Source organism: Ischnura elegans, chromosome 12 (assembly GCF_921293095.1).
Source record: "Ischnura elegans chromosome 12, ioIscEleg1.1, whole genome shotgun sequence".
Taxonomy (NCBI): Eukaryota; Metazoa; Arthropoda; class Insecta; order Odonata; family Coenagrionidae; genus Ischnura; species Ischnura elegans.
Window position 1 is genome coordinate 58,171,480 of NC_060257.1, and position 20,080 is coordinate 58,191,559.

The following is a 20,080-nucleotide window of genomic DNA, read 5'->3' on the forward strand; positions in this document are numbered from 1 at the left end:
GAAACAATCCGACCACTTCTACCATCGACCAAAACGAAAAATCAGAGCTGACAATCAAGGGGGGATCTGTTATTAGCAATTTTTTGACGCTTTCACATACACGGCAGCAATACGTAACTGAGCCAGTAAATCATATAAACCACACAAGTAAAGCATGTGAGGCAATTGCCAACTGAAATGAAACAATCCGACCACTTCTACCATCGACCAAAACGAAAAATCAGAGCTGACAATCAAGGGGGAATCTGTTATTAGCAATTTTTTGACGCATTCACATACACGGCAGCAATACGTAACTGAGCCAGTAAATCACATTAACCACACAAGTAAAGCATGTGAGGCGATTGCCAACTGAAATGAAACAATCCGACCACTTCTACCATCGACCAAAACGAAAAATCAGAGCTGACAAGCAAGGGGGAATCTGTTATTAGCAATTTTTTGACGCATCCACATTTAACGCACTGGCTATCTCCCTACCGTCTGACGTCTTGATCACGCCCAGAACTTTCACGTCGTACCATGGGCATTTCACCATCCTAAGGAGAAGCCACGGTGTCACGTCCTCCCCCAAACATTATTTTTTGAAGGAAAACATACTGACGTAAAAAAATTATTCTACTTAACCATTGTTCACAAAACAGCTTCATGACAACCCACAAATTTCATAATTTAAAGGCCCAAAATAGCATAAAATATTATCATTTCCCCCAGAGGAGGGTTTCCTTCTCTCCCCCCCCCCCCCTCCAGGTAGTCCTGGCTATGCCCATGTAAGCATCAATAATATTCCTAAGCTGGAAACATATAGGTATATTATAACATATTTTGATATCCTTTACTGTGATCAATGGATCCATGGCCGTAGATGAACAACTCTCCTCAACAAAGAGGTGATGCCTCCCTATCATTCCAATACTAGCACCTCAAGACTGCACAACAACCAAGACGGTATGTAATAAAGACAGCTATCACATTACTTGATGTAATTCACTTATTAGAAAAGATATGTATTATGATTTCACAGAAAATTGATACCCATTTAATATAAAAACAGTACCCTTAGAACTTGATTCATAAAAGGAGGAATTAAGTATAAGTGAGCAGCAGGAAGTTGATGGCAATTCGAAATAATTACTGAAGATTAGTGCAACCTATCAGAACAATTTTTAAATGAATGAATCATAGTTCTTTCACTTCAAGTGAAATGCTTCTACAACACTAAGTTGCTGAAAAAAGTTAACTCATACAGAAGAGCAGAAAAAGATAAAGTCAAATTGAAAATCATGCTCAGTATTTATTTGACATAATAAAAGGTGGTTCAAAAGACAGTTCACAAAAATGTAGCACAAAAACTTTGACTCCACGGACACAATCAAGGTTATTCTCACCACAGCATTTTCTCATGCAATAGCCCTTCCATTTCCATATTTTTGAAGTCAGCCGTAATTAATGTACACTTTCACGGTAGAACTACAATGATATATATTCCAGAAGGGAGCCAAAATACTATTCCACAATGGGCATAAGTTATAAGAAAAGTAGTCAATGTTCTTTCTTATAGATGATGTTTGGCCAATCAAAGCATATCTTTGAGCAGCTGCTGCTTGTGTAGCCTCTTGCAAAACCAGAAATGGGTGGGATGTGATTCAGTTCACCACAGCCATATGTTCAAAAAAGGTGCAGGAGTCTCACAATGCCAACGGGTGCTAGTAACATTGATCTGTAATATTGAAAATGCAAATAAGAAATGTGTACACCATGGGCATGCGTATAATGAACAGCAATTTGAAGCAATGCAAAGCAGGAGTTAGTTCACTCAAGGTAATACGAGGTAGGTTGCAAAGTTGAATAGCAATGATTAAAACCACCAAGGAGTTAAAGCACGGAAAACATAACTACCAAAGATGCATACTTCACATAATTATCAAGGTATCTATCAAGTAACAATCTGATATCATAGGCGTATCCAGGGGGGGGAGGGGGCACGTGCCCCCCAGACCCTTAAATAATATGCAAGATTTTTAATTGCGTTAATATTGTTGCCCATTATCATTGCATTCGTTTTGTATTACGAGGTATTCTTATGCCCCCCAGAACAAAATCCTGGATATGCCCCTGTCTGATATGCTACCACTTCACAAAAGGGTATATGAGAGTTAATCACCACTTGAATGCTCAGGAAAAGTTTTATTTTCACATATGACTGAAGGGACAGCGGCACCAATAACCACCGCCACCAACAGAAAATTAAAGACTCAAAAATTTGAAAAACTCTACTTACTAATGAAAACTTATGAATAAAGTCAAAACCAATACTTTCTCAACACTTCAATGGTGAGAAATTTCCCCTCTATTGTCCATTTTACATAACCATGGCCCAAGCCTGTAAGAACCATAACAATGGCCTCCAATGAAAAACCAGTACCACTGACTCACAGTTTGATGAAAGTTGGCAATTTTCATTCTTCCACGTAAGAATGAAACAGTTTAAAATATTTCTTGCCTATGTCTACTAGTTTTTTTTTCAAAACATTTGAAGTTTGGGTGGAACTACAGTTTTTCAATGAATGCGGTCACCAGAGGCACTTGTACTTCCAGAGGGAAATAATTTGTCTCAGCCATACTTTTCATCAAATTCTTATGAAAATTTGCACGTTTACTATAGAAGTCATGAGGATTTCAAATACTAATTAAAAGTAATGCTAAGTGATATTGAAAAACTCTCTAAACTGTTATTTTTCACAAGAATTTAGAAAATTTATCGTCAAAAACATGGTCCTATAAAACATCAAGTTTTGACCTGTGAATCAAGCCAAATTATTTTTTCTAGTATTCCTTATGGTATGACCCACCACCTTAAAAATAAAATACATATTAGAGATTCTTTTCTCTTTGTTGCTAAAAAAATTCCTTTTCACGACTGTGGAGGTCAGGGTTGGGTCTTCCTTCAAGTGTGATGAAATGTTTGTGTTCTATGTCCAAGTAAATATTCATGACATGACTCTAGTACATAGCAAGTGCAAAAATTAAAACATTTTTCATGTGCAGGTTGTTTTTCTCCTGATATGAAAAATACATATAATTTTTAAAATAGAACAAAGAACAAACTACAGTGGACATAGTTCAGTCATTTTACCATGAAAAAAAATAATTTGGCTTGATTCACATATTGCCTCAGGTCAAAATTTGATGTTTTATGGGACCGTGTTCCAAATTCATTTAAAATTTTTGGTCCAAAAATTTTGATGCAAATTTGACCGCGGGACACCGGTTTGAGATTTGGATGAAAAGTATGACTGAGACTGCATTCATTGAAAAACTGCAGTTACACCCAAAATTCAAATGCTCAAATAATTGGATAGTTAATATAGAATAATAGAAAACTAGACCATTATGACTATTAGTTTTCCTGACACATTAAAACCTCTTTACATCATAGTGGAGGGGGCTAAAATTTATGCAATTTGATACAAAAATGGGAGATTCACTAAAGAGAGGTTTTGGTGATATGCACCATTTTTTCATATCCTTTGGAAATGAAAGGCACTACTGTCTTTTAAACCATTAAATTTATGCATTTAATTAAACATGCATGCATTAGTAAACATATATTTATTGGTTTAATGATAACACAAAGTGAGCGCCATCACGTTATTTTTACCATGATTAGAAAGAAAACGATGTGATCTCTCTCAATTCAACAGTCACTTAAAATGATTAGGATAGTTGGATATCTTTTTTCTTATATTTACTGTTAGGTTTGCTCTCACATGGAACAAAATGGCTATAACTAATGGTTAACGTGAAAACTATGACATAATAAAGGTTTACAAGAAAAAAAGGGTGAAAAATGTATCCCTGAAAATGTCAATCCATATACATAATAGTAGCTGCATTAATGGTCTGTAGTTGTCTCCGTACGATTTGCGGAGATAGTTAGGCCATATCGGGGGTGTATCCTTGGTATGAAGTATGGAGGTTTATGATGTAAAGAGGTTCACTACATAGAGGTTTTACTGTAGCGCTATAGACTTGGTTTGATCATAATCAATTTAAAAAATTAAAAGTAGAAGTCTTAACAAAATTTCAACTTACAATCAAAGTGCAATTGATGAGGCAGTTTTAGCAGAGCAATATTTGTCTGAAGAGTGGTTTTATTAAAAATTTCACTGCTCATTTTTTCATTGAACATATTTCTTAGTTGCTACCATAACCTTCCTTGACCTCACATCTCCACGTACCTGAACAACACCAGCATAGATGGTGAATCTTTGTCCTTTGAAATGTTTCGGAGTAGTGTTTCATGAATATGCTTCATACCAAATGAAAGAAATACACCTGAAATAAAGAGAAATAGATATAAGATGGAATGACAAGATATTTAGAGCACCAAAACAAAGAATGCACACATACCATCAACCATGACATCGAATAGCTTAAATGCCAAATAGAAGGAACAGCAGACTATTATAATCCATTATCAATTGAAACAACTATGAGGGACAATAGCTGATGCGTTCAAATAAATAGTAGATGTACCGCATGACTCCACTTCGTGCCAAATGAAAGAGATAAACCTGAAATAAAAAGAAATAGATACTAGACAGAACTGAATGAATGACGAGATATTAGGAACACCAAAACAAAGAATCCTCACATATCATCAACCCTAACATGTCATAGCTTAAATGTAGTATCATATATTATATGATGACAGAAAAATTCTAATTTCTACACACATTACCATGGCCTTCACAGACAACACTTGCATTCACTGTGAATGAGCTGGTTCAGTGAGACATTTAAGTCAAAGGACATAAGCCATAAGGAGCCAAAATAGAATTCCACGATGGACTTCAGCCATAAAGAAGATGGACAATGTTCATCTTTATGGCATACAGTTAGCCAATAAGAGCACATGCTGGAAAACAATGTGATCAGCGCAGTACCACACCTAACTGAACGCAGGTGGTAAGAATTTCAGTTAACTGTAGCCTTATGTCTACATAATAAACACTGAGAAAATGGTGAAGGCATAGAGTATATGAAATGCATAAAAAACAAGTGTCCATGGGAATATATGTTCAGCCTTCACGGAGGGCAATATTTCATAACTTAATGAATTTTAATGAAATTAACACATAAGAAGGAAAAAATATCATCATCCTGAGCAGATAACACTGAAAATACTTGTATCATGCCACTTAAAGTGAAAAGCATTGAAACTAATAGTTGGTATGTAGTTATGAAGAGAATATAATAAGAGCATTAATAGAGTGGAATATTTACATTCACAAAAAGTAACTCTGCAAACTTCTGTATCATGAAAAAAAGGCACTATGAAAACACAAGCATTCAGTGTCAGACATAATACAGGCACTCAAATTTTAACTGTTTCCCTCTTATGGTTAAGTCTGTGAATGGAGACAAGAAATGACTAACAGCTTATATCCCATTGTAGACCAGGCCTAAGTCATGATATTGATTGCTGAAATTTGTTGGAAATGTTGGAAAAAATTCGTGAAATATGATAAGGCCAATTACCATATCATGTGCATCGCATTTCACACACCTACGGCAAACAAAATCAAGTAATTTCGCCCCACCCATCAACAGACTACTGAGTATTGCCTTCATCCTCCCACATAAAAATAAATTTGACATAAGAAGGGAAGAAACATAATCTACAATAGATTATATTTCTTCTATTACAATACGAAATTTATTTCTTCACCAGCTCCATTACTTCATGAACATTTACTAAGATGATTTAAAAGGATATAAGAGGCAAGAAAGGAATAGGACAAATGACGCCACATAAGTAAATCCAACGTCGACTGCATGGTACACCAGAAGAATCAGTGGGTGTAGCATAACAAATGTAGACCAGAATTAGGACACTCCAACAGTATTAAATTCATCAAAAGTGAAAGAGTATTTTTGAAACTGCCCACTATACTATAGTAAACTAGTATAGTAAAGTAGTTTACTACACTATAGTAAACAAATACAGTAATATGATTACCTTTCACCATTGACGGCTTGAACAGACAGACCAGCACATATCTGTTACTCATTCACATCGTCAATGAGACGAGAAACATCAGCGAGGTTAAGAATTTTGAGTCCAGGATTAGACATCTCTCTTCCATAGAATAACACCTGAAAAAATCCCATAAAAATATATTGACAAAGCACAGCTTGCGATTGCACAGACACTACATATATATATTGCATTAAGCACACTTCATAGGCGGAAAACCACAAATCAACGACAAACGAGGACTTCACCTTCACTTTTAGGAGAGCGCTGCTCTCATTTATTACCACTGTTTTTTCGCACTGGATCCCGGCCACTTGACGATGGAACCGTCTTAAAGTTTAATGTCGGTACACCGCTTAATTGATCCCTCTGGAAAGCGGTCCTACAAGCCTACATCTCGTTTCGATAACTCCCTGTTCACGTGGTATCACCCGCCACCATTTCTGCATTTGGGCAACATTCTGAAAAAAATTCATCCAATAGCAGCTCCGATTAAATAATACAAGTACATAACTCCAAAGCTCACGCGCAAATTAATAGTAATCCTGCCACAACGCAAGACGACCAACGACGCCATTAGCATAATACGAATGGCAGAATTGTGAGATTAATCTAGACCCCGTGTGTTTCAACATGATAATTCCTATAATGAGCAGTATTACACTATAATCACAGCTTTTTAACAGATAAAACCAATTTCTTTCCATTCTCCTGGTCTTTGAATGCATATTCTTAAAGGAACGTTGCAATCATGCCGGCATCCACACACAGCGACCAAGACACGCCGCTACATTGCATTTCTACCCAAAGCTTCACGGTACAATCACTTGTTGGACTCATGGAATTAACCTTGAGTCCGGTAATAAATAAAAGTTTCAAATTTTAAATAATTTCATCAAAATCTACCAAAAAAGGTGATTTACTTACCCTTACTTGGAAGAGGCTTTCGTTGCGTATGTCCAGCTCCTTACTACGTCTCTTTTGGCAATAGTAGCCTCCTTTCCACCCAGGGACACAGCAACGCCGGTCAGGCCCCATTGCTAAAGCCGAATAAAACTGAATCTACGACTCTCACTACAAAAATTACTGCAAAAATCCGATTAAAGACGGAGCGCGTCGCCCCACTTCCATTAAGTTTAATGGCGAAAATTACACTGACACAGATCCTATTGCCTAGTGGCGCCGCTATGCGGCCAATGTTGGCGATCGAATAAAATGCGCGCCAAACGGCAACAGATGAAAGGCTTCCCATTGGCCCATCTGGAGACTCCTGTAATGGAGTCCCCTTGCCTAACACGCACCGAAATTCCTTCATCTTCCGTTGACACAAGAGACCGCGCCCCTGCAGTTTGTTTTCGGCTGAGCTTTTCTCGTTCCCATTCTTTTGTTTTTTTTACCCTTTCTCGGTCCGCAAACTAACCTCAACCTTAAGCATGACCAAATGGCACACTTTTCGTGTGTCTTGGAGCCTCACAACAGGGTAGCGTGTTGGCGAAACCGATAGACATTGATGGTTTGTAGTCCCATAGCTTCCAAATCAGTGTTGTGATATCTTTTTTACATCATTTTATGTCAATAAGGTATCACTGGTATCTTTATTCGGCGTAAATGATGTATTCTATCGTGATAAAAAAAGGAATTTTAAATGGCTACTCGAGCACTTTGGGCTAACTTGAGCCTAAAAACTGAAAAATGAAGTTTGGTTATCTGCGTGCTCTCAACATGTAGCAGGTTACTTGAGCAAGAAAAGTGGCAGCAGGTTACTTGAATGATAACCGTATGTTGCCTCAGGGTACATCCTTTTCTTGGTATCGATCTAGTGAAAAGTAGTTTGTTTCTTTCTTCTCTCAAGAAGATGATCTGGTGTTTTTGCAGTGATGTTCCTGGACTTACACGTTTCAAAATAGAAGATGTTCCTGAGGAGTGGAGACTTATCGATTCTTCAAAAAAATCCTTAAATCAGTACTTCTACGCAGTATGCTTCTATACCTGTTGGACACTCGGTTCACTTAAAAGAATGTTACGAAAATCTTGAACTGGTTTTAAGCAAACTCTGCTATTCAGACCATAAATGGACGCTATATGGTGATTTAAAAGTAATTATAATGCTGCTTGGTCAAAAAAGTGGTTATACAAAGTTGTCTTGCTTTCTCTGTGAATGGGACAGTAGAGACAAAAAGCAACGCCACATAAAAAAAGCTTGGCCCGTGAGAAAAAGGTTACAGGTTGAAAATATTGACAGGAAAAGCCTTGTGGATCCCAAAGAGGTGTTACTTCCACCACTTCACATTATATTGGGGCTGATTAAACAATTTGTTAAGGTATTTCCAAAAGAAGGGGAGTGCTTCAGATATCTTTGTGGACAGTTTCCTGGTATATCCGAGGCAAAGGTAAAGGAAGGAATTTTTGTCGGACCAGACATTAGAAAACTAATGACAGATCTCAACTTTGTGAACAAAATGGAAACAAAAGAAATGGCGGCATGGACATCGTTTAAATCAGTTGTTCCCGGTTTCCTAGGAAACAAAAGAGATCCAAGCGACAAGACAATCGTCGCAGACATGCTCGACAACTTTAAGAATCTGGGCTGTAACATGAACATCAAAGTTAATTTTCTCCACTCATATCTTGGCTACTTCCCTGAAAACCTTGGTGATGTAAGTGGAGAGTAGGGCGAAAGATTCCACCGAGACGTCAAAGAAATGGAAAGAAGATATCAAGGAAGATGGAACGTCACCATGATATCGGACTACTGCTGGGTGATAAAAAGAGATGATCCTCTACGAATCCACCGCTGGACAAGTAAAAGAAGTTTCGACAGAAAGCGAAAGGGTTATTATGAGGACTAATGAGCTTAAAGAGAAATGTAAGTGTACTGGAAATGTAGCTTATAATATTATTTTTAAGTAAAATAAAATAATATTTTTGAACGATGGAAAAAATCATAAATTGCTTACATTTTGTTATTATACCCAAAAATAGTGTCTTCTTTGTTAGAAGACCGGACGTGATAGACAAAAATGGATTGGATTTTTGAAATTAGCTCTGAAAAGTAAATAAAAATCCGTTATCAAGTTTCAAACAACTTTTAAAAAATATTTTTTGCAGGCCTGTGTAATTAAGGTTGGACGAAAATTTGCGATTATAATTGTCCGAAATAATTCTTCTTTGATCTTAATTAAACGATAACTTTGATCGAGTATCAGCAGTGCGATTTCGCAATCTCACCCATTTTGAGATTACATTTTCATGATAACTGCTAAGTCCATCCAAAAAATGTTTGCGTTGCAATAGCCTCAGTAGCTAAGGAGTTGCGATCCCATGTTTACAAGACAAGGAAGTGTTTCAAATTGTCTCCCCTACCCTTTACTGAAGTATTGCAGATTTCTCCGGAAACACCTGGTATTGTTGAACAATGCACACGTGCCCTTGGGATTTACTGTTTGTCTTTAACCGCGTTGCCTCCGTGCGCAACCATTCCCATTTGCGAATGGTACTGATGGCAAACAAGCCAATTGGCCGCAGTTTAGCTTTATCGTTTTCCCGAAGTACTTTTTATGTTTTTTTGTCAGTCTTCTGTTTTCGTTTATCTGAATCGTATTCGCAGTATAGGGGTAGTTACTCTCTTCGCCGCTAAGAGGGCCATAAACCGAAGCGTGTGGTCGGTTAGAGTAGGAAACACCCACGTAACCCATGCGAGGTTTTCGCAGAGGCTTCCGGATTACATTGAGGTACTTAAGTCTCCTCCTAGGGTATTGTGTGGATTGAATTTCAAGCACTGCTCGCCGCGCCAGGGATAATACAATTAGCATCTCGGCATAATTGCCGGTTAACGCCTTGAAATATTAACTTCCATGAGGCTCCTTCGCTCTCGGTTCGGAATCGTAGACTTTATTTGCTCTAATAACCCTCCCTATGATCCCTTAGCATAATCTCCAGAGTTTTTACCCTCATCAGTGTGACTTTTTAAATTTTGTGTGCATTGTACGCTTTCAGTAGAAGTTTATATTCAGATTCTTCTTCACTTAACCTGGAATGGCAACACTGGCCCTTTATATGCATCTTTAATCGTCATCTTTCTCATTATTCGACGCGGTACAGGCGTCGATTACCGGTAAAATATGTTCACCCAAACCATTCAATTAAAATTGGGATAATAATGGAGCGCATTCGTTTGTATTGTGTCGTTATCGTATTCCTTTTTTTTACATCCTGAAATAAACCTTATCTATTCCAAAATGTTGGCTTCTGCGGTTAAAATTAATCACTGCATTATATTGGTCTTCGGGGTGAGGCCGCGTCGAATTTTCACCTTTCACGTACCTGGCTGACGTTTCGGAGGCGATGCAGCTCATCTATATCATTTTGAGTCTTCCTTTGCCTTTCTTCCTATTCTACTTGTCCATCTACGATTGTATTCATTAGGCCCTCGTGTCTAATTTTATGGCCGATTGCCCTATCTTCATTTTAGGGTTTTTTGGAGGGCTTCTCTTTTCTCGCACTCTTCTTTGGACTTCCTCATTGCTCAATCCATCTTCGGTCGATCCATTTTATCCTCATCATTCTTTGATTGCGCCTAATTTCGATAGCTTAATCTTTTGACTTCTCTGCCGCTGATGCTTAATTAGCTCGGCAATCATCGCTGGAGAGGTAGAGGAATTCCCACCGTAGCGGCGACAGGATTCCGGAATAAAAATCCGTAAACAAGAGAGTTCTGTCAGTCGTGAAATATATCTCACAAATTCATCGTCAAAAGTAAACAATCTGTAGATTGGTTGACGTAGATCCATTCCACTCTGCTTACATATGAGCTAACCTCTTCACATTTTCGAATTTCTTCTCTTTTACGTCTATCGTAACCAGTCGCATTCAACTTTCTTTCGCCCACTTGTCCTTCGAAGATTGTCTTCATCAGGCGATCATGCCTCATAATGTGGCCAGCTAAGTTTTCTCGTCTTTTGCTAAAGGTTTTTTTAGAAGACTTCTCTTTTCTCCCACTCTTCCTAGAACTTCCTCATTTCTTACTCGGTGGATCCATTTATCTTCATCATTCTTCGGTAGCACCGCAATTCGAATGCTTCCACTCTTGACTTTTCTGCTGCTGTCAACGTCCAAGACTCGCATCCATAGAGAAACTTGCTCCATATGTAGCATCTGATGAATTGTTTCCTTATTTCTATGCTGATATTCTCAGCTTTAAGAAGGGTCTTCTGTTTGTAGAAAGATCTCTTAGCCTACGCTGTTCTACTGCGCTATTTTAGTTCCGGCTTATCTTTAGGCTATTTACAAAACTCCTCGGTTCTCTCTTTTATCCATTAAATTGAACTAAGTCCTCGTGAACAATTACGATCTTGAAATGAATTTATACCGCATGTAATCGGGGCGTACCTCAATGGAACGATCGTATGGAAGTAAGGCCTTCAGTGGAATATACCTTGTAGGAATATACCTTGTATCTTGAGGAAAAATGTATGATGTGTACAGAGGATTACTTTGGTGAATTGAAAAGTATTATTTAAGGAGTGGCGTAGCCAGAAAAAAGAGTCCTTGAGTGGGGGACTTGTTAAAAGCACAATGGCAGTTTTACGCTTTCAAATATGAATTTTCCTGCTATGCCTCTCCTCTTCGAAGTCAAAATGTCAGCCTTTTTCCTAATTGGTGATATTTTCCTCCGTTCCCATTTTCGTAGTGCGCATTATTTGGTAATTGAGATATTTACTTTTTCGGGAAATTTCCATGCCTTTTTAATGATTGTGCACTGAAAATTATACGTGTAAAGGGCTAGATTTTTCTCGTGAAGAGCTAAAGAAAACAGTAGCTGTTTGTTTGACGTTAAACGAAAAATTGAGCTAACATTTATTTATATCTTATAGTTGTTTACGGTAATCAAGTGCTAAAAAATAGCCCCTGGTTTTGCATCATAAAACCGCTATCTGGTGAACGCGAAAGACTATGAGGAAGGATTATAATAAACCTGTGTGAAAGGTACTATCATAAAATATAACAATTTATGTATTTTTGAATTATTAACGTATGTGTTGGCATAATAATTGTGATGCAGTAGAATATCAAGAAGATCGTGGCTAGGTCAAACGAAGGCTTGTGGTAATTATTTGAAATCGATTTCTCAGTCGTAAACAAAAAGAAATATGTATCTCTTGACGATATTATGAACTTTTTCCTTAATAATTTTCCTCTCTTAGGAATAGGCTTTGGAATAATTCCTTTTATATTTTAGAAAAAGTTACATTCAGTTAAGCGAAAAAATGCCTCGCAAGCAAGATTTATTTGTCAAGTATTATAATATTATAATACTTGACAAATATACTTATAATATTTACAAAAATACTTATAATAATATTTTTATATATATTATATTACAAGTGAAGTCTAACAACAATGTGCACAAAAGCTATTAGCAAATTTTAGTATCCACGAAGTATGTTCAGAAAATAACGGGAACTAAATTGTTTAATTTATCGTTTGTTCGGGGAGCCTGATTGTAAAAAAATATTAAGTTGTATCCATGCCCCTAAAGTATGGTAAAATTTTCAGCTGTAATCATTGTGTACTTTTTCTATGTCAACCGCTGAGGTTTGACGTATTTTTATAAGATCGGTGATTTTCGACACTTCATTGCTTCTTCGTGAAATTTTGGCCAAAAACAATATTTTAATTATACCCCAGCTTCCGTATTTGCTAGATATGGCTACGTGTGACGTTTTCCATTTTCCAAAAGTATAGAGGACCTTAAAAGGGTGTCATTTAACAAGCATAGATGGCATGTTAAGAAATCGCGGACAGAGCTAAAGGCTATCCCAAAGGTCGAGTTTTTGAGAAGTGTTTCGAGGTTTGAAAGAAGCGGTGGGATAAGTGCATAATATCAATTGGGAACTATTTTGAATGGGACAGCATTAATGTAGACGAATAAATAAGTATAAAAAAACTAAAATTCCTGTTATTTTCTAAACACACCTTGTACTTACTGTGTACCATTCTATTCCGTCATTATTATTTATTGTTGTAAATTATTCTTCCATCTCCTTTTATCACCACAATAACATTTATGAAGTATTTTCATCAGTCGCGTTTTCACGGAAATGGGGATTCTTCTTCCCAGTCATGAAAGTGTGAAGACAAAGTGTGTTTAAAATATTCAATTTATATCGTTCTATTTTTGTACCTCCTGCCTGTATCTTGTCAAGGGGTTATCCACCGGATTATTGGGTCATTCAACTCGTTGGTCCTGAGGTTACGGACTTGGAAATGCCAAAAATTGAGCCCGCGAAACGAGCGGCCTCCTGAAATACTACTCTCCAAAAAGGAAAGACCCCAATAGCGATATAATTTCGCGGCATGGCGATATCCATAATACCGGTTTTCCGCCTTCGTTGCGGTTTAAACGATTCAGATTTTCCGGCTGCGGTCGAGCCAAGATAGAAGAGTCGTAGGATTCTTTGAGCTTAATTAAACTAGAGCTTTGAGCGAGTTATCGACAGTAAGATTGCATAATCTCTCACACTTTGAGATTAAATGTTTCAGACAATAATAACGGCACATTTTCGTTCCACCGTAATTATTTTATGTCCTTAATAATACTGAGTATTGAATAAAATGTCGAAAAGGCTGGACACCCAGGAAAACCGTCTTCCTGGTAACTGCGATGTACACTAAACTAAAAACTACAATTTTCTTGCGGAAGAATTAAAACCATTGCAAAGTAGTCCACATACATCCAAATGCAAATCTTATATATGTTACCTCGTGAAAATTGCTATGGAACTTAAGTAATATTCTTGCGGAAATAGTGAAAATGTAATAAAGCAGTTCAGTCACCGACCATCCAATTAATCTCAAAATGGGTGAAATTGCGCAACCGTAACGTTGATGAAATAAAAAATAAAAGGTTAGTTAAAAAGTTAAGGGAATTTTCAATTTCGCGTTTTTATTGTTACAATTATTGTATTGTGTAGGCATATATTTTCCCCTACAGTTTGATAAAATATTCAGCGGTATTAACTGCTTTCATTCACTTGTTGGCGGTTGTGTATGTTAAAGAAATGGATCAAAGAACATGCATTGAAAATAGTGATACTTGTTCAAAGCTCTCGTTTCACTAAGCTCAATTATCATTTTTTCGGGAAATTATAGTCACACATTTTCGTCCAACCTTAATTATTCAATTTCCTTAAGTAATTCCATTCCAATTCCATTAGTTTTAAATAAAATGTCGGAAAGGCTGTATACCGAAGAGAAACATTTTTCATGATGACTGCAAACTGCAAATATTTTCCGTTGCCATAGCTAAGTAGTTAAAAGAGTTAAGACCCCATGTTTATGGGCAAAATATGCTTTATGTTGTTTACCCTTCCTCCTCCTGAAGAATTTCAGATTCCTCCTGAAATATCCTGTATACTTATTCATCTAAATTAATATTGTCGCCTTCAAATTAGTCTCCATTTCATAACCGTTACACAACCAGTTCATAGTCATTTCTTTCACTTTTTCCACGTTGTAATCGGTTTTCGATGTTCTGGGGCGTCCGGAGAGTTCGTTGTCTTCAACGTCTTCACGGCAATCTTGGAAACGCTTATACTACTCAAAAGTACTTGTTTTACTTATAGCAGACTCACCGTAGGCCTGTATTAACATTTTACTCACTTTGTTTCCCTTTATTTTATTTATTTTTTTTACGCAAAATTCGATACGTATTCTTTGATCCATTTCTTTAGCATACACAAATCGCCAGCAAATGAAAAAAAGCAGTTAATACAGCTGAATATTTTATCAAAATTCAGGGGCATGTATGCCAGCATAATAAAAGAATGGTAGCAATAAGACTCACTAAACCCGCGAAATTTGAAAATTCCCTTTATTTTTTTGACAAACCATGTGTTTTTTATTTTTTATTCATTGCTTCACCACCAAGCCTAGCATCACTAGCATTTTACATCAGGGTTTTTAACTTAACAGTTAAACGTACACGAACATCCATCCCCTGAATAGGGGCAAACTATCCAGGCGGGACTCGAACCCACGATCTCTTGTGTGGCAGACATGGAATACCCTGTCGCCATCGAGGCCAGCTACGTGAACCTTCCCATGATTTTTTCCTAATTCATGAATGAAATTTCTTCCGCGGATTTTCGGTATTTCTCTTTCGTGCTACGACGTGCGATTTGCACGCGGCTGTGTTCTCCCCCCCTCTTTCACCCACCCTTCTGACCTTCCTCCAGCATCGACCTGGACCGCTGTTAGGTACCAACCCCGCCCCGTGACGTGCGACCAATCTCAAGTGGACCTCCGAGCCTTTGAATATAGCAAAACAAAAAAAAAGGGAAGAAGGAATCTGGGAGCGTGGCCCTTTGTACAGTTATGAAAATGAGCTCCAAAGGCGAGATCTTTTTTATAATCTCCCGCCCTCGGCCTTTTTTATCATTTTTGTTTTTTTCGTGATTCGCCTCGCAGACCCGGTCCTCTTCGTCTGGGGTGTAATTCCGTAGTCGCTAACCGTAATTAGCCACTTCCTAAATTAGCAAAACAATGCCCTCTACCTTGGCATTATTTTTAATCGCCAACTATTGTTGTTTCTTGATATTTTTTTGTGTAGTAGGGAGGCTTTATGAAGAAAAATAAAGTGCCCGTTTATGAATGACCATTGTAAGGACATGCTAGAGTATTTTTGTTTAAAAAACACTTAAAATTTTATTGAATTTTTTCAAAACCATGCAAAGCATTTTTGCACTTGTAATTATAATATGCATGCACTGCAATATATACTATTGAAAAAAAGGTAGTTACAATTCCTCTCAATTATTAACGCGTACTTTTCCACAGTCATTTAACGCCGAAACGCGTCGTACGCATTAAGTAATTGTGGAATGGCTCGACTAACTTTTATTTCATACCTCGAACTTCCACTACACCAAGCCTGAATCGGTTGAACTTATTAGCAATATAGACTCATTTAGTCGCCGAAATAAAGTTTTATTTCTAGAATGAATGTAGTTTTTACAGAAAACGCCTTCTGCGGACGACTGTTGAAAATTACTTGTCTGCAGTTGAATGTTTGTATGCGTATTGGGGGTAGTTGGAGATATTTTGGATGTTAAAATCTTCCTTTTTGAAATTTTGTTCTTAAACCCTTGAAAGCAAGCTCGGTTTCACAAGCGAGGTATTATTGAATTTAGATTTAATAACCTAGGAGTTAAAAATTTTATAAAAGTTATGATAAAAATAACTGTAGAATTTTTTTTTACATGATAGTTTGTATAATTAAGCTAGGTTGAGACCTCAGTTACCATGAAACATGGTAGAATAATTTGTATCATAGTCACCGGTGAATGGTGATTATTTGCATCCACGATTTGGTGTCAGTGATTATCATTGGAGAATAGCTCTTCTATAAATATATTCTCCCGACGACCGATAATTTCTCATAGATTAAATCTAATGTGACATTTTCTGTGAATCCATGTTATCTCTCCATGGTATTATTATTTTATTTAGTATTCTACCGATTAAGGTAGGTTTCCATGGAGTACTAAAGAAGCAATCTGGTAGCCCCTTCCTTCCAGCTTTGCCTTCTTCAATTCACTGTACGGCCTACTCCCTTTCAATCTATCTAAAAATCCTATTATCTTCCTTCCCCTCCCTCGTTTACTTAACTTTCTACCCTCTAACACCGTTTTCAACATCCCCTCCCCGCTAAGCACTCTCTCCATCCATACCTTGTATCTCTTCCATATCTCATCTAAAAGGTGCCTCTCCTCCACCACCATGTTCATCTTTCGATGGTATAAAAACCTAAATTTTTATGGTAGGGTTTGTATAGTTATGACTAAATTTTTAAAATACTGTAAATATCGCTTATAACATAACTGATAACTTGAGGTTTTACTTTTTGAAACCTCTCCGTATTGTAAATAAAGAAATAAAACTTTGTAAGGTTCACTATTACTTAAGAATAAAAAAATAATAATGAACCTTACAAAGTTTTATTTCTTTATTTCTAATCGCTTATAACGATCACGCATCTAACGAAATCCAGTCTGGAATGAGGTGTGTTCCCGGTCCCTTGGACTTCCCCTATGATCGCCATGTTAATTTCCCCGCTTATTACGAGTTAGAATGATGCGGAATCCCCACTATCACGAACTATTGTATTGTCCCTTGGGGAATTATTTCCTCTTTTATTATGAAATTATGTTCTCCTTGGCTACTTAACCGTATCTTACCTTATCATGAGTTGTTCTTACGTTAGGTCATCACCACATGGTTCTACCGTTGATCTTCAAATCCTTCCCGTAACAGGCGTTTGATGAAAAGGTTGGGACGATGGTTAATCGTTACGAATCCGCTGCTAAAATTAAGACAATTCACTGGATATTAACAAAATCTTTTATTATGTATGCAACGAAATCCCGTTAATAACAAAATGGAACGATTGTCGCCTGAAATTCGTTATGAGCGAGTTTTATTAAACTTTACTGAATTTTCCAAGAACGCATTTAATTATTTTTTTTAATAAACTTTTCCGGATTCCCGTAAGTAGGTACTTACGGAGTAGTTTTATGCAGTAAAGTAAATGTCTTGCATCCAGAATATCTCTGCTATGTTATCCATTGAGATCCCGTAACCATTTATCAGTTAGCGAAGCGAGTCCGTCCCAAAATGTAGATAATCCCTTCCGAACGGTTCGTAAAAAATGTGAAGGGTTTGCAGACCCGGCCTCTAAAGTGTAACCCCGTTAGGTCAGAACGTTGCTATGGTCGTGATCTATGCGGTGGCCTTTCGCGAAAAAATGCTGGTCCAGAACGCTCGGAACACCGAGTTCTGTCCATGTCAACGGCGATTTTAAATTCCCCAAGCCTTTCCTTTTTTATCCTATTTTTTTTGCGACGGGATTCATTTTTACGATCTACGTGGTAAATTAGCCTTTTTCGGGAGGAAAAATGGGAATGGGTCTCGCGGTGTTTGGGAAACCGCGGTCGTTTCTGGCGCCAGCCTCATTTCGCCCGCCATCCCGATGCATCGGTCCGGCCTCCACTTTCTCGCTGCGATTGACCTTTCCGCGTTTGGGGAATGGGGGGCAGTGAGTAGAAGCGATTGGGTCCAATTGTTAACTGGATACATATCCATTGGTACACGTTTTTCTTTTATGTTCGCTTCGTCTCTTTGTCTGATTCCTCGATGGAATCTTGTAATTGATTTTTAACACCCTTCCCAATGTCGGATCGGCTTGAAATTTTGCTCACTATAATGCTTGTAATAAAAATCGAATATTCAGTGATAAGAAACATGAAATTTTGTTCCATTGTGCTCTGATTACTTCTCTTAATTTCGGTACGGAAAAATAGTTTTAATTTTCTAAGCATATGTGTTGAAGTAGAATTTTTTTGCGGAAAATTTTCAACATCTCTGGTTAATCAATGGCATGAGGCACCACGCAGAAGTGCGTGCGTGAAATTAAGCTAATTTCTATGATGTAAAAAAAACAAATTTTTTCCGAAAACATTATAAAATGCGCTTAAAAGTAAAAGAACAAGCTTTTCATCACTCGGAGAATTTTCTCAATAGATGGCGGTAGTTATGATTTATTTTTCATGGATTTTGGGGTTGCGAGTTATTGACCAACTCGCGCATAATAGGTACTCGGTATAATGCGATAGTAACTAGGTATGATGCGGTCACACGGTGGGAGTATCTGCGCTGCAGTAACTGACTAGGCCAGCTCGAGTAATAGCTCGCACTGTGTAAACCAGGCCTAATCATCACCCTCGCTTTATTCCCCGGATGATGAAAAGTTTTTTTTTTAGCTTTTTAGTGCATTTTTTCCGTTTTGTTTTGTCAGTGTTCAAAATGAGATAATAAATGTATTTTAGTGATGGAAAAGCTACGGACATCATGGTAACAACGGAGATACAGAGAATTAAACGTAATGAACAATTACGTGTCATTAAGAAATGAGTGCATGCCGAAAGTACATAATCAACATTGATACGAGTTGCACCATTTCGGACGTTCGCAAATTACCCAAGCTGTTTCACCTTAGTGGTTCATACTCGAGTATTTTGCATCATTATTTCCGAGGTACCATTGTATTAGGAATAATGACGCTTCCGTGCCTTGTATCGAGCTCTATTTAGACGGCGGCGCAATTGGAGATAACGCTCCCATCCAAATGACGAGCAGGTCATAAAACACGCGTCGCTAATCCCTTGATGGGATCACCCGTGGTAATCTATGATGAATGGCCCATTGATTGATTCGGCAACTGGTCAAATACGGCCGCACAGTTAGATGGACCCGATAATCCAACGGAACACGGGCGAAAAGTCGCGGGTGAAATAATTTGATGGCCAGAATCAAGGGGACTGCATAGAGGAAGGCCATTTCCACTCCTCAGGGTCTCGGTCCGAAAGGTGAGCGCCATTTGACGGCATTCAACCGTCTATCCTACGGTCAAATTGCATCTCCTCCCCAGTCCACTCAGGCGTAAGCTGCTGCATAGAAAAAATGACCGTTTCACTTGATCATTTTCGCGATGGTTCGAGGTATGAAAATCCCATCCCTTTTTCCATCAGTCGCCACGTCCCTTTTTCCGTCCCTGAAACCAAAGCGAATATACAGAGGTTGCCAGATTCCACCCCATAGAAGGCTGATTTCCGTTGCCGCTTCGGTCGAATTTTAATCAGTTTTCAAATATGTCCGCGGCGCGGTGATGAGTGCGATGCGATCCACTTTACTTCCTATATTTTGAATAGGGTAGTTTCGTTCATCAAAGAAAACAAAAGGCAATAATTGCGATTCGTTACCCACCATTAGTGTATTCATAATATACAAATTATTTCGTTTTATAAATGCCGGTTTAGACGAATGGCAATGGTCCATTTTTATCCTCATTTGAAAAGGGCCAGATTGGCGCCCATGCGATGCCACTCCACGTGACGTCACAGGGACCTAGTTTCTATAGGAGAAGATAGGAGTTATACATCGTCTGAGGTTACCAATGCATGCATGAGTCACAGATCTCAG

At 37.8% G+C, this 20,080-nt stretch overlaps 1 protein-coding gene and 1 long non-coding RNA gene across 7 annotated transcripts in view; one reads left to right on the forward strand and one right to left on the reverse strand.

Annotated features, from left to right (window-relative positions):
- The window catches only part of LOC124169819 (protein FAM102A), a 388,545-nt gene that overhangs the window by 244,445 nt on the left and 124,020 nt on the right, over positions 1-20,080 (forward strand). The gene's annotated exons all lie outside the window — the stretch shown is intronic.
- On the reverse strand, positions 1,275-7,326 carry LOC124169821. 3 transcript variants are annotated; one of them, XR_006867239.1, is made up of 6 exons: positions 6,971-7,326; positions 6,292-6,504; positions 6,026-6,162; positions 4,414-4,577; positions 4,242-4,338; positions 1,275-1,720 (listed from the first exon to the last, which is right to left on the reverse strand). It is a non-coding gene; the product is annotated as an uncharacterized LOC124169821 (long non-coding RNA). The 3 variants fall into 3 exon arrangements; XR_006867240.1 differs by lacking the exon at positions 6,971-7,326 and adding an exon at positions 6,706-6,961; XR_006867238.1 differs by lacking the exon at positions 6,971-7,326 and having other exon boundaries at positions 6,292-6,649.